The sequence below is a fragment of the Panthera pardus genome, unplaced genomic scaffold, assembly GCF_024362965.1.
Source record: "Panthera pardus isolate Hobbes unplaced genomic scaffold, ASM2436296v1 HiC_scaffold_1, whole genome shotgun sequence".
NCBI classification, from domain to species: Eukaryota; Metazoa; Chordata; class Mammalia; order Carnivora; family Felidae; genus Panthera; species Panthera pardus.
In genome coordinates, this window is record NW_026526654.1 from 13588810 (window position 1) to 13602071 (window position 13262).

Sequence of the window (13262 nt, forward strand, 5' to 3'; positions counted from 1 at the left end):
TACACATACATGTATAGAGCAGCATCCGTGTAACTCTTGCATTGTTACAAGAGAGCATGTGAGACAGTGGATAACATTCTCCCTAACTTGAAGGTACTCATGTGATTCACACTGACTTCTCAGAAGCAATGCTCTTGTCCCCTAATTGATACACGGATATGTGCCCATAGAGTATTCTGATATGGACCATGAAACTAAATCTTACAAACCACTGTAGAGCATTTTAGGACACTAGAATAGCATTTGGTAACCACTTCTTGCTGCCCAGAACACTAACGCAGTCCCATTCGAACGTTGCACAGGGAGAGGGAATCCTTGTCCTTGAAATCGTTCATCTTGCCTTGGAGGCAGGGAACAGGCAGTGACAAACCATGTCTGCATCTAGTCACAAAGCACAGTGTGACTTTAACTTAGGAGGAACTACCGTAGAAGGAAGGTCATGTGGTGTGGATCTCCATGTTGTTACGTTTTTCTCTGTTTCTGTGGCCATGGGACATTTTTTTTTCTATGTCAGGGAAGCACATGGTGAGGGGGGTAAGGTACCTCTGTATCATTTTCTGCACCCTAATCTCTCTTTATAGCTCCCCGTTTCTTGTTGCATTTTCCCTCTGGCTCTCTGATGCTTTTTTCCCCACAGCCCCAATTTCTTCTGTTTTTTGAATTTTCTTTTAATGTTTATTTATTTTTGAGAGAGAGAGACAGAGCACGAGCGAGGGTGGGCCAGAGAGAGAGGGAAACACAGAATCCGAAGCAGGCTTCAGGCTTTGAGCTGTTGTCAGCACAGAGCCCGACGCAGGGCCCGAAGTCATGAACCATGAGATCATGACCTGAGCAAAGTTGGACGCTTAATCGACTGAGCCCCCCCAGGCTCTCGTGTCTCCCCAAACCTCAATTTCTAATTCTTTCTGTTATCAGTTGCCTGCTTCCCTTAGCCATAGTACAAAATAAAATTATAAAAAAATAACTCTGAGTCAGTTTGGGCTCTTTCTGTGATATGACAGTCAGTAAAAATTAATTTGCTTTTATTTCTATAGCTTTTAGTTGATTCCTTTTAGGGATCAGATGCTCATTAAAACAAAGAGTGGAGCAGAAGTCCACATTTTGTGCCTCTCTGTGACTGTTTTGAACTGAATACGTGAAATCAATATATGACAATCAGCAGTTTAGAAGTTGGACTACATCAGTTTATTTTAATGGAATTTTTTTACACTTTAAATGAAATCGGTGCTGTTTGAATGTTGCTCTAACATGAAGCATCAATATGTTTGTAATAAGAGGTTTTTCTTATGTTTTACATATGCGGATATAAAGCTTCTCATAGGCTGGTCACAGTTCTGAAATATTCTGCTTGACACTTAATCCATCTGTTTACGTCTGTATTGATTATACATATCATTAACCCAGCCAATCCGTGAGACGATTGATTGATTGCAGATTTCAGGATGTATTTCTCCTGTCATTGTTAGTGCTAATAGGTCTGCATTTCCATCTGGTTTGTAGTAAAATTCCCCTTGAAAGAAAATGGATTTTTAGTGACCTAATCATACATTTTCTTTATGTCTGGTTTCATTTGATTTGAAAAGATCATGTTTGGGTGACACGTTGTTCTTCACAACATATCCTTTTGTCCAGCAGCATTTGGAATTGCTAAGCCATTGTTTGTGTTATTGTGGTGTCTAATGTGAAAGGTGTCTATTTTATTTGCTTGATTGCTAGGGAGGATAAGGGTTCATCTTATTAACACTGCCCTCGGTGAGGTTGACTAAGGTTCTCAGGGGGCCATCAGCCACTCCTGGAAGAAAGGGGTGCAACTGCAGAAAAGCTCATCGTAGCTGCACCTGTATGTACAATGGCATCCACTTTGTAACTCAACGTGAAGGATAATCCTCGAACGTAACCACTGGTAGCCTCTGATGGCACTATTATGGTTGGTCTTTCTCTTCCTTATGTTTTGTATTTTTACAGTGAACAAAGAAAAAAATAGCTAAAATATAGCTATTTTTAAAAGGAGGCTAATGTGACCTAGATAAAGAGGAATTTAAAACAGCTAGTTGATTAGACCCTAAAGGATGTGATTTGTCACCGACATAATATGTTCCTCAAATATTTATAAAGGTTTAATAATAGGTACTCTCTAAATATTTCATTCCTTCACCCCCCCCCCCAATCTAGGTAATATTTATTAGTTGAAATATTTATTAATTTAGTAGGCTTAAATAAATGAAGATGGTATTTCAGGACTATTCAGTGAGACCAGGTTTTATAAATGATGGGAGCAAGGTATCTATTTTCATTTATTATGAATGTGAATAGTCAGGAATTCTATTTACTACATGGTCTCATGAGAGGCCATTCAATTTCATTTTTAAATCTGTCCTCATTTGCAAACCTATTCTCATTTTTTAAATCTGTGCTTAAAGAGCGTAACCATTTGTAACCATTCTGCCATTATAGGCAGAAACATATACATTTGGACGCATACGCATATAATTGGAACTAAATAGGTAAATATTACGTAAGTGGGCTTGCAAGCCTGTGGGCTAAGCTGTAATAACTAATCAAGACAAGATGGCACTTCAGTATGCCATCACTTACATAAGCAAGCTGTAGGGTGCCATCCACATCAACCAGATATTCCCCTTGGAGTTTTGTGGTTAGATAAATATTTTAGGGAGAGGTTTAGGAACCCCGTTGGACTGTGTTTATTCAGAACACACTCTGATGATACCCAGCGCTTTGGAAATGGGTGTTTGGGGCCTGTTGAGCATTTGCCGTGCAGCAGAAGTCCATAAATTGCGATGAACACAGCAAAGCTGGGAAATGAAGGAAGTTGTGAGATGTCACTATCCTTCTGCTGAGCTGCTTGCCCGTGTGGTGGTGGTGGGGGTGGGGGGTGTCTGGTGTGCCAATCCCAGCGGCATATTTCCTTTCCGTTCGGTGGTAAATCTCATTCAGTGAAGCAGCAGATATGTGTCTGGTACAGGAGGAACTCTTGCTTTAGACAGCACTTATTAAGGACACAGTAGTTTGCACTGACTTGAAAAGCAGGGACTGGATGCCTTCCAAGTTGTGAGATAAATCCCTCTATAATCTGTATTGGTTCTTTCAGCCCAATGGCTGGGAAATTACAGATCAAACAGAGCTCTTCAAAGGGTTTGACTTGATATCATATAGTTGACCTTAGCTCAGAGAATATTTTGCTAGAAACATTGTAGATTCCCCTAAAATATGTCTCCGTCCATTCCTGGCGATTTTGCACTGTTTCCACTGATTTTACTGATCTTGGTCATCTGATGAAAATATTTGTGAAAGAAGAGACTTCTCAGTATTAGCTGTTATGCTTTGCCTGTTGGACAACACAAGATGGCCATTTTGACACCGTGACAGTAATTTTTAGGTGCTGGCTTGAAGAAGTCAAATGCGCTCAGTTTTCCTTTTCTTGATTTTTCTTACATTACTGTCACTCAGATGAGACAGTCCCTTCATTAGAGTACTTTATCACATGTTGATGTCAAGGTCTCTACCTGTGTCTCTTTCTAGCTCTCTGTATATGCACAGATACAAATATAGACATAGGTATATAGATATAGATACAGACAGATATAGATATTTACAGATATTGTGTGGGTATGTATACACATGCAATAAGGCTTGACCTAATGGTGTTGCAGTATCTAGCCGTCTGTTTCCTTTCCTAACACTGTCATAGTATTTCCACCCTGGCTGCAAGAGGTGGGAACAGAAAACAAGGAGGTCACCACAGTGGGGAAATTTCCTTAATGTCATGGTACCTCACTGTATGCTGTCTGGCAGGCTCTCCCAGAGGTCAGTGAACACAAAGTTTCAAAGACCAAACCAAGGAGATCGAATTGCTGAGGCGATCACATCCATGTAAACATGTGGTGCAAATCAGGGGGAAGAAAATTGTAGGTAACACGCATGGGATGGGGTGCCAGAGGGGTGGGGCAACTTGTGATCAAGCAAGGTAGACCTCTTGGCCTTTGGTGGGAAACTCATCCAGGCAGCTAGATTCCTGGTAGTTCTATATTTATATAATTTTATAATATTAGTGTATTAATTCAGTGATACAAAATAGTAGAAATTATACCAGTAGAATACATAACTACAAGCACACAAGTCAATGAGAGAAGTCATTCTGTATTTGTAAGTTTTCTAGTAATACCTGTTTGCTGCCTTTGTATTAATGATGTGTGTTTCAGACGTGCAGAAGTAGGCCCCAGAACTTGAAGAAATATTCTTGAAGCAAACGTAAAATGGAAACAATCTTGTCTACTATTTTTCTCCCCAGTGAGCTGGGAAGGCCTGCCATTTTTGTTTTTTATTTTGGTATGGAAAACTATAGTCTAGATCCCAGATGTTCTGAAAGTACATAATTTGAGAACCAGTGATTTAGTCTGAAGAAAATAATAACAGGACAACTAAGTAACTATTTTAAGGCGATAAGTGGACATTATATGGAGGATAGTTTCTAGTGATACTTAATTTACTGGAGTCGCCATTTCTATCCATCGAAGTTGACCGGTGACTAATTCTTGGAGGAGGAGGAAGAGTTTAAGAGCACTTTAACTGATATTTCTTATTTGTGTTGATATTGATTTTCTTACTTGTATCATTCTGTTGTACAATGTTTAGGAGATTTTTATAAAAGATGTAAAATGGTTTCCAATGATATGTTGGTTGCCAGAAAATGATTAATTCATTCATTTCTTTAGGTTAAGATTTGACAGCTTTTAATCAAAAAAAAAAAAAAAAAAAAAGTACCGAAACAGATGTGCTTACTGTTATTTTTTGCAGCGTCCTCCAAGGCTGATATCTGGAGGTTGGAAATTCAGGCTCCTGTCTGTGCTGTTTGATTTTTTTGTCTAACTCATGTCAAAACCTGCTGTACAGGCACATAGTCTTTCCATTCCCTATTCAGCCTCCAATTTCAGGACCTTTATTCTCTCCCCCCACCCCCCCCCCCCATTGTATGGTTAACTTTGGACTCAACTTTCAGATGTAGACTTACAGGACACCCCTAGAATGGGAGATGTATACCTACTGTGTGCTCTCTGTGTGTACTCTCACAGGTATCACAACAATTAGCTTATATTTATTTTTCTGACAGAATGTGAGCCCATTGAGAGTAAAACCAGTAGCTATATAAAGAAGAACGTCCAATCCAGCCCATCATTTTATTCTTGGCATTGTAGCACACACTAAATAAATTGTTGACTGAATAAACAGGTCAGTGCTCAAAATACCCAATTTGAATCTTCTTTGCCACCTACAGGTTGTGTGCCCTTGGATACGATAATTATAATTTTAATGACAACAGTCATGACAGTAGTAGCAGGCAGCCATCACTGTCACATACGGAGCACTTACGATGCACTAGGTCCTTTTTAAACTTTTCCATGTATTAATTCATTTAATCTTCATAATAAACCAGTTCATTAGGTACTATGATTAGGCCCCTTTGTCAGATGAGTAGGGAGAACAGAAATGCTAAATGATTGGCTCAAGGTCATTTAGCTCAAAAGCAGAGAACTGTCCTTGGAATCAGACACTTCAAATCTGAACTACTGTTGCTTTATATGTTGGGCCTCCATTTCTTTATTTATAATAAGGGTCGTTGTAACAATTTCAAATACGGGTGGTCAGCATTGCGTGTTCTGATCTGTGCAAGCTGCTTAGCCCAATGCCTGATTTGTAATGAAAGTTTAATAAGTAAGAGCATTTATTGCCATACTATACGTCAGGTGCCTTGCTCAGTGCTTATAAGGCTGTAGGCTTGCAATAAATGTTGGTTCCTTTCTTGTTTCTTTCCCCTTAAGTAGAGAAAGTCAGAGGCAACTACTAGCGCGAAGGAATTAGGTTGGGAGCATATTGAAACGGCCACCGAGAAGACTAATCTAACTGGTACCAGCTGTAGAAGAAGAGAATAGATTGCAGAAAACAGCTCCTGTAACTGAGTGCTAATACTTTGCGGAGATTGTGACAAAAGCGTCTGGCATTTGAATAATATTTCCAACTTTGAAAGCATGTTCACATCTCGCATGTTATTTTATATTTCATGGCTGACCTTGGGAGGGGAGATAGACTATCACAATTGCCATTTTACAAAGGATCCTCAGTGACTTGCTGAAGATAAGAGTGGTTAGGGTACAAAGAAGAACGAGAAGTTGTACTTCTAGGTTGTTGTTATGTGAAAATGTAATTCATCATCAAGCCAGGACGTTTTTGTGAATGGAAGAGGAAGCTTCACGATTAAGTGAGTGCGACACACATAAATGGGACTGGCCAGGGCCCGTGAGTAGGCACCGTGCGCCTTTCTGCTGCTCTTGTTATTTCTTATCTTGTTCACCTTTTTCTCTTGCCCAACATGCATCACATTGACTTAAAATATTCTTCCTTGAACTCCAGAGAGTGAGTCCTCCTTCTCAGGGCGCCCCAAGTTCCATTCGCTACACGCACAACATTCCACATTACGGAAATCAGATGTATCTCTTTGAAAAGAATGAGAAATTTACCTGGATGCAGTGACTATGTATATATACACATGTGTGTGTCTGTGGGTGTGTATTTGAGATAAAGGCTGAAAGGCTAACATACTTGACATGGTTTGCTTCTACAGCCGAACTTCCATTTGCTTTACTGAACCTCCTTTTATCAGCAATATTTAATCATATGTTAGTTTCCTTATACTGCTGTAACAAAGTGTCATAAATTAGATGGGGTAAAAGAACAGAAATGTATAGTCTTACCATTCTGAAAGCTGGAAGCCCAATGTCAAGTTGTTTGCGGGGTTGATACTTTCACAGGCTTTTGAGGGAGAATCTGGTCAGTCTCTGTCCTAGCTTCTGGTCGTGCCCACGTTTACCTTGCCTTGTAGATAAGCTACTTCATTCCAGTCCTCTGTCTTCACCTGGCATCTCCTGTGTGTCTGTGTCTTTACAATGGTCATCTACAGTCACATTGGATAAGGGACCCACCAGACTCTGATATGACCTCATCTTGATGTTATGTTTGCAATGACCCTATTTCCAAATCTCAACACATTCTGAAGTACTAGAAGTTAGAAATACAACACATATTCTTTTTGGCAGGGGGAAACAATTCAACCCTTAACAAATAGTAACAATAACCAAATCCAATTGTATATGGAAGGATTTGCCAATGTTGTACAGTCTGCATCGATCTCCTTTTTGTGGTAATCTTTGCTTTAGGAAAGCAAGAAAATATAAGAACTAATTGTGTGTGCCGAAGATATAACCTCATAGTGGCCCTCCCTTTTCATTAACTGGATGATGGTGATGGGATTCAATTTTATAGACAGGAATTATAAACAGAGTTACTACAAAATTAATGTTTTGCTTAAATTGTTGTCTTCCCCTGCTGTGTTTAAAAGATATGAAAATCGTTTTCCTTTTTAAGTCAACAGAATTATGTTGGTGTCTTATTGACAAGTTTATGTCAAATATATTTATTTCATATTTCTATCTTAGTCATAAATAGTTGCTGATTGGAATGGGGAATAGTTTGGTATTTTAGTAGAATTGTAGGTTATTTACGAGAGAGATAGTTCACCCTCTAGAATGTTGAAAATGACACAGAAGTTCTTGCTGGAAGCCTGCTCTGGCTTTACATAAACTAAAGGGCATAGTGGTTTCTGGATAGCTTCTCCGTTCCCCTCAGGACACAGCAGGAAGAAAGAGGCAATAGGGTTCAGCGGAAGACACTCTGGTAAGAGTGACGGGCCCCCTAGGGAGAGATCAGCAGTTCCCAGCAATGAAGTCTGAAAGAGAGGGGCAAAAATAAATGCCATTGAAGGTAGCTAATTTAGGCTCCAAACAGAGAGCATGGACGGGTGGAGGTGCTGAGCCGGTAAGACAGAGAAAACATGGAGTGTTGGCTGATGGCTTCTGTTTGGCACGTGGTCTCCTGCACTAATTGGAATATGGGTCCAGATTCAGGAGAGCCAGACCCGTGTGCAGGACATGAGAGACACATATGTGCCCATTACCTCTACCCACTTCTACCAAAATGAAGGAGTCTCCTCAAGACACTGTTGCCGGTAATTGTCCCCAACTTGCACTTTGCTCTTCCTTCTTAATCCATTGACTCCTCAGCATAAGACAGAGTCTGTTGCAAAACCCACAAGCATCTTTCTTTTTTTAAAGAAAAAATTGTTTTCATGTTTATTTGTTTTTGAGAGAGACAGAGCACAATCAGGGGAGAGGCAGAGAGAGAGGGGGAGACACAGAGTCTCAAGCAGGCTCCAGACTCTGAGCTGTCAGCACGGAGCTCGACGCGGGGCTTGAACCCACAAACTGTGAGATCATGACCTGAGCAGAAGTCAGGTGCTCAACTGACTGAGCCATCCAGGGGCCCCCGACAAGCATCCTTCATACCACTACTCTGAGACCTCCGTGGTTCCCCACCAGGCAACTGACATTGTTCCTATCAGTCATGCTCAGTCTTTCTCAGACTAGAGAGTGTGTTCCTACACAGAAACATACACTGACCTAAGTGTTCCAGAATTGTTGAAAGAGATACTTTGGGAATAGTGATATGTACAGCTGTGTATATCTACAAGAACTCCTTCCTATCGTTAGACAAAATTGCAAGTTTTTTAGTATTAGGGCCTGCCTCTTTACAGATCTAGTGCCTTGCTGTTCAAATAGACTTTCAGTAGTTATCTGTTGAAGGAAGAAAAAGCACATTGTTAAGCAGAATGTGAAGCTGTGCATAATGTTGCTCTCCCTCTCCTCCAAATTGGTATTTCTCCCAAATGAAGCCTCCATTACAGTGATGTCCAGTCTTTCCACAAACCTCTTACCCTTTCTCCCGCCACGACAACATCTGCGGAATGTCTTCTTTCCCTCCTGCTAATTCAGATGTATTCTTACATCTTCACCTGGATTATGCTGCTTTTATCTGTGATGGCTTCACATGACACATACTGCCTCACCATGGCCTTGTTCCTGGTTTAAAGGCACAGACCACATCTGGAATCATCTCAGAGCTTGTGTGGTGCAAGGCTTTTGTGTTAACTTGTCTTGTTTTCAGTTAAAAAATTTTTTAAATGGTTTATTTATTTTTGAGACAGAGAGAGAGAGAGAGAGAGGGAGAATGAGTGGGGGAGGAGCAGAGAGAGACACACACACAGGATCCGAAGCAGGCTCCAGGCTCTGAGCCATCAGCACAGAGCCCGACGCAGGGCTCAGACTTGTGAACCATGAGATCATGACTTGAGCGGAAGTTGGAAGCTTAACTTACCGAACCACCCAGGCGCCCCCTCACATAAGTCTTTAGTCCCGTGTTACATCTGCATGTAATGTTTTCCTTTACAAAACTTTGAGGGCACATTTATAATGATGGACAACTACAAGTTAAGACACACATGCTAGTTTGTAGCCTTGAATGTGAACTTAGTAAGTGAATCTTACGATAATAACGCAACAAAGAAGTCATGAGACTAATTGTGAAGATTTGTCTGACCACTATGCCTAATGTCATTATAACGAAATCTGATCCTTAAACCTTTGATTGCGACCAAACAATTAATTTTGCAATGCGCTGGGGCATCCGCCCTTGTTTACCGTGCAAAAAGGCAAAGTGTGGATCTGCTTACTGAGGTTAATTGTTGCTTTCACGGCTCACTCACCCTCTTCCCTTGTGCCTTGGGGGATTGTTTCAGACCTGTGACGTTCTTGTGAAAATTGATATCCATGGTTTATGGGCCACAAGGAATAATTTAAATGGTGACGGATCCCTGGAGGTGTTCAGTATAGTTAGGCATGCATGTTTTAAGGTGACAGTTGTGAGGTTACAAAAGCCGTGTCAGGCTTTCCTGGGCTAACATTTATTTTATGTTAAAATAATGTCCATCATGATTTGTATACATTTTTAAAAAGTTTATTTTGAAGAGAGCGAGGGAAGGACAGAGAGAGAAGGAGAGAGAATCCCAAGCAGGCCCCATGCTGTCGGTGTGGAGCCTGATGTGGGGGTTGAGCCCAGGAGATCAGGACCTGAGCCCAAACTAGGAATCAGAAGCTCAGCCAGCTGAGCCACCAGGCGCCCCCTACCTACTTCTGTTTTATACGCATTTTTGTGTTTATGCTTTATATGCATTGATATTAAACAGATTTAGTATTTGGTTATGACAGATTCAAGTGTGGGTCCACAGTCTGCACCTTTGCTCCCCAAAGTGCAGTCTGTGGACCAGCAACGTTGTTTCATGGGGGAAGCTTGTTAAAAATGCAGAATTCAGGGCAACAGACCAAGAGATGAGACTTAAACGGCCCATGTATCTGAATCCCAGGCTCATCCTGAAAGGGTCTGCTTGCTCAGGTCAGTGAGCTCCGGAGCCTCCCAGACGTGCCGGCTGGAGGCAACACCAGAGCCGTGAGCGGTTCACTCGACAGCTGCTGGAAGAGGGGAGATGGCTCTATTCTGCCCCAGAACCGCAGCTCTCTGTCTACAAACCAGGGTCCCCAAAACGAAAGAAGAAAATCCTTTCTATCAAACTTTGTCAGTTGGAAAGGGCCCCAGCTCCCCAGTCAACCACTCATCCAGCACCTCTAAGTGCCGGCTGGCCAGCCGCTGTGTCTGATATGTTGCGTGTTTATACAGTTGTTGATGTTGCCTATAATCCTGGTGTCCTCCAGGCAGCAGAAAAGCACCACGTGAAAAAAGATCAGTTAATACGGATGACCATGAAATGCATTGAGGAATTCCAGTGTATTCTCTCACACTCTTATAGTATTCCTAAATTTAGAATCAAAGGAAGCATCCAAAGTGTGAAACAAAATCAGAATCCAAACTGACCCTACAGGTTTAGGAGAGAAAAAGGGAAAGGAGCTGATCCTTGAACACATAAGAAGCAGTTCTGTGAGCCAATGAGATCACTTTCCTCAGCTCTTACTGCCAGAAGACCAAGTTTCAAGCAAAACAAGTTATCTGATAGAAGAGATTTCCAGTACAGAGATCCAGGTGGAGGTGAAGAGACCACCAGCCTGTGGATTAAAAGTTGTGGTTTATCAGAATGAGAAACCTCTGCAAATTGAAATAGAAGTTGAATTACCCAGTGGTAATTCAGTGTCTCTGTGACCTTAGTGTTTTTGTGGAGGACTTATTGATCTAGCTCTCTGAGAAGTACAGATTGCATCCGAGCCTTCCAGAATATGCATACTGAAATGACTACCGCAGAATTTATCAAAGAGAAGACTACATTAGTCATCACAGTGCCATTGGTGTTAGTCAAGAGGATCATCTGCTTTGGGTTTTTCACGTGATGCTTTCCTGCCACCTGTCTTGTGAATTACAGGACCTTCATTACGGGTAAAGAGGTAGTTTATCTTAAACACTACTGTCATATTTTCTAAGTGTTCTTTTTCACTGAATGATGTTTTCTCATCAACGGTTTATCTTTATCTTTTCTGTTTTAAACTCACTCTTTCTCCCTCTCAAACTTGGCCTGAAGCAGACACTACTAAACACAATATCGTCATGATACCCTTCTTTTGAAGGTATTTCTAATGGTCTTAGAGTACCAGATATCATTGGGGAAATTCTGTTTGTTTCCAGGTAACATGTAAGAATTCTTGGTTTTCCCATTGGGAAAAAAAATGTTTTTTATCTCTAGCAAATTGTCACATGAGGAATTAAAAACAAAAGTTTTGCAAAGCAGAATTCAGGTGCTGCCCTGAACTACTACGTCAAAGTTGGAATTCATAAGAAACTCTATCTTGATGTTTTCTATGCACATTAAAGTTTGAGCACTGTTCTACATCTCAATGAAATGTGCTCTTCGTTAGTGTGAATTACAATTTGGTTTTGAAACATTGCCATTGTTGTTGGGAAATTTAGAGCCCCTAGAGAAATAATTTAATATTTTTCACACATAAAAAAAGTCTTCTAGCTTCCACCTGGAAGATGCAGATTTTACTCTGAGGCCACACAGATGTGATATTGTGAAAATTAGACGCAATGTCTTTAGGTACCTGGAAAGCAAGATTTCATTACATACTCTGTATATAACAAGCCTAAATATCATTGAAAGTAGGTTTTTGTTTTCCTTGGTTGTGACCCATTTTTCCTTACTTTTCACATCTCTATATTATGTAGAATTCTATAAAAGTGTCATAGAATTATATATAAATATAAATTTTGGCCAAATGAATTGGCTGGATCTACTTTTTATTGCTTAAGTAACAGGGCTCCAGGTTGTGCTGCACAATATTTTATATGCTGAAAAATGCGACCATTTGTAACTTTGGGTTAGTCCTAAGTCTAGGGTAGACTGTAACTTCCCCCCTGTGTGTATATACATATACATATGTGTGCAAACACACATGCACTCAAGCATATTTAGGATTAATTTTGAGCAGCTAATAGTTTTGTCTATCAACCGAAGTTCATTATAGGAGCTGTGGCAGTTACAGAGATAAGTAGAGAACAGTTCCTGCTTTCTGGGCATTTATAATCTAGTATGCAAAACAAGTTGAACAGAAATCACTTTGGAATGAAATGCAACAAAAGAGCTCCTGATTACTTTTGGACAGGGTAATCAAAAAGACATTCTTGGATAAACTGGTATTTAATTGAACCTTGAAAGATACGAGGCACTCCACCAGGTAGAAAAAAGCAAGAGCATTTCAACTGGAAGCAACAGTGTGAACAAAGACAAGAAAACCAAAAATGATGAGCCGTGGAGTGAAATGGCAAAATCCCAGAAAAATAAAATGATGTTTCAACAAATACCAAAAATTGAAGACCAAGTATTCTGGTTGACTCGACACCACAATATGCACATCTTCTACCCTTTCTAATAGCCTAGGTGTAGGAAGACATTATTCTTGTGAATATTGGTAGATGGAAACAGTCCAGTGAATTTAGAAAACAGATGTGTAGACTTTTCTGACTGTAATGAACTACAAACTCACGTGGTCTCAGAATGAAAACGTCATTGAGAGACATCTCTACTTTCATACAAAGGACAGAAATCCTTTCTGATTCCTTCATGATTTCCCTGCTGGTTTTGCTTAAATTCATTTAATGACAGGTTTTTTTCACCAAAATTTTCAAGACAGCTTTTGGAAAGCTCTTTATGTCTTGAGTTGATTGGACATCTGAAGAAAATCACCCAGTGATCTGCTTGTTTGTAACCCCGACTCCCAAATTAAGAAATTGAGAACACATCCTTTCCTTCTACTTAGACCTCAGATGTGTGTGTGTGTGTGTGTGTGTGTGTGTGT

At 40.4% G+C, this 13262-nt stretch overlaps 1 pseudogene; it reads left to right on the forward strand.

The window, feature by feature from the left end:
• The window catches only part of LOC109263957 (PIH1 domain-containing protein 2-like), a 93943-nt pseudogene extending 82603 nt beyond the window's left edge, over window positions 1-11340 (forward strand).
• The last annotated feature ends 1922 nt before the right edge of the window (window positions 11341-13262 follow it).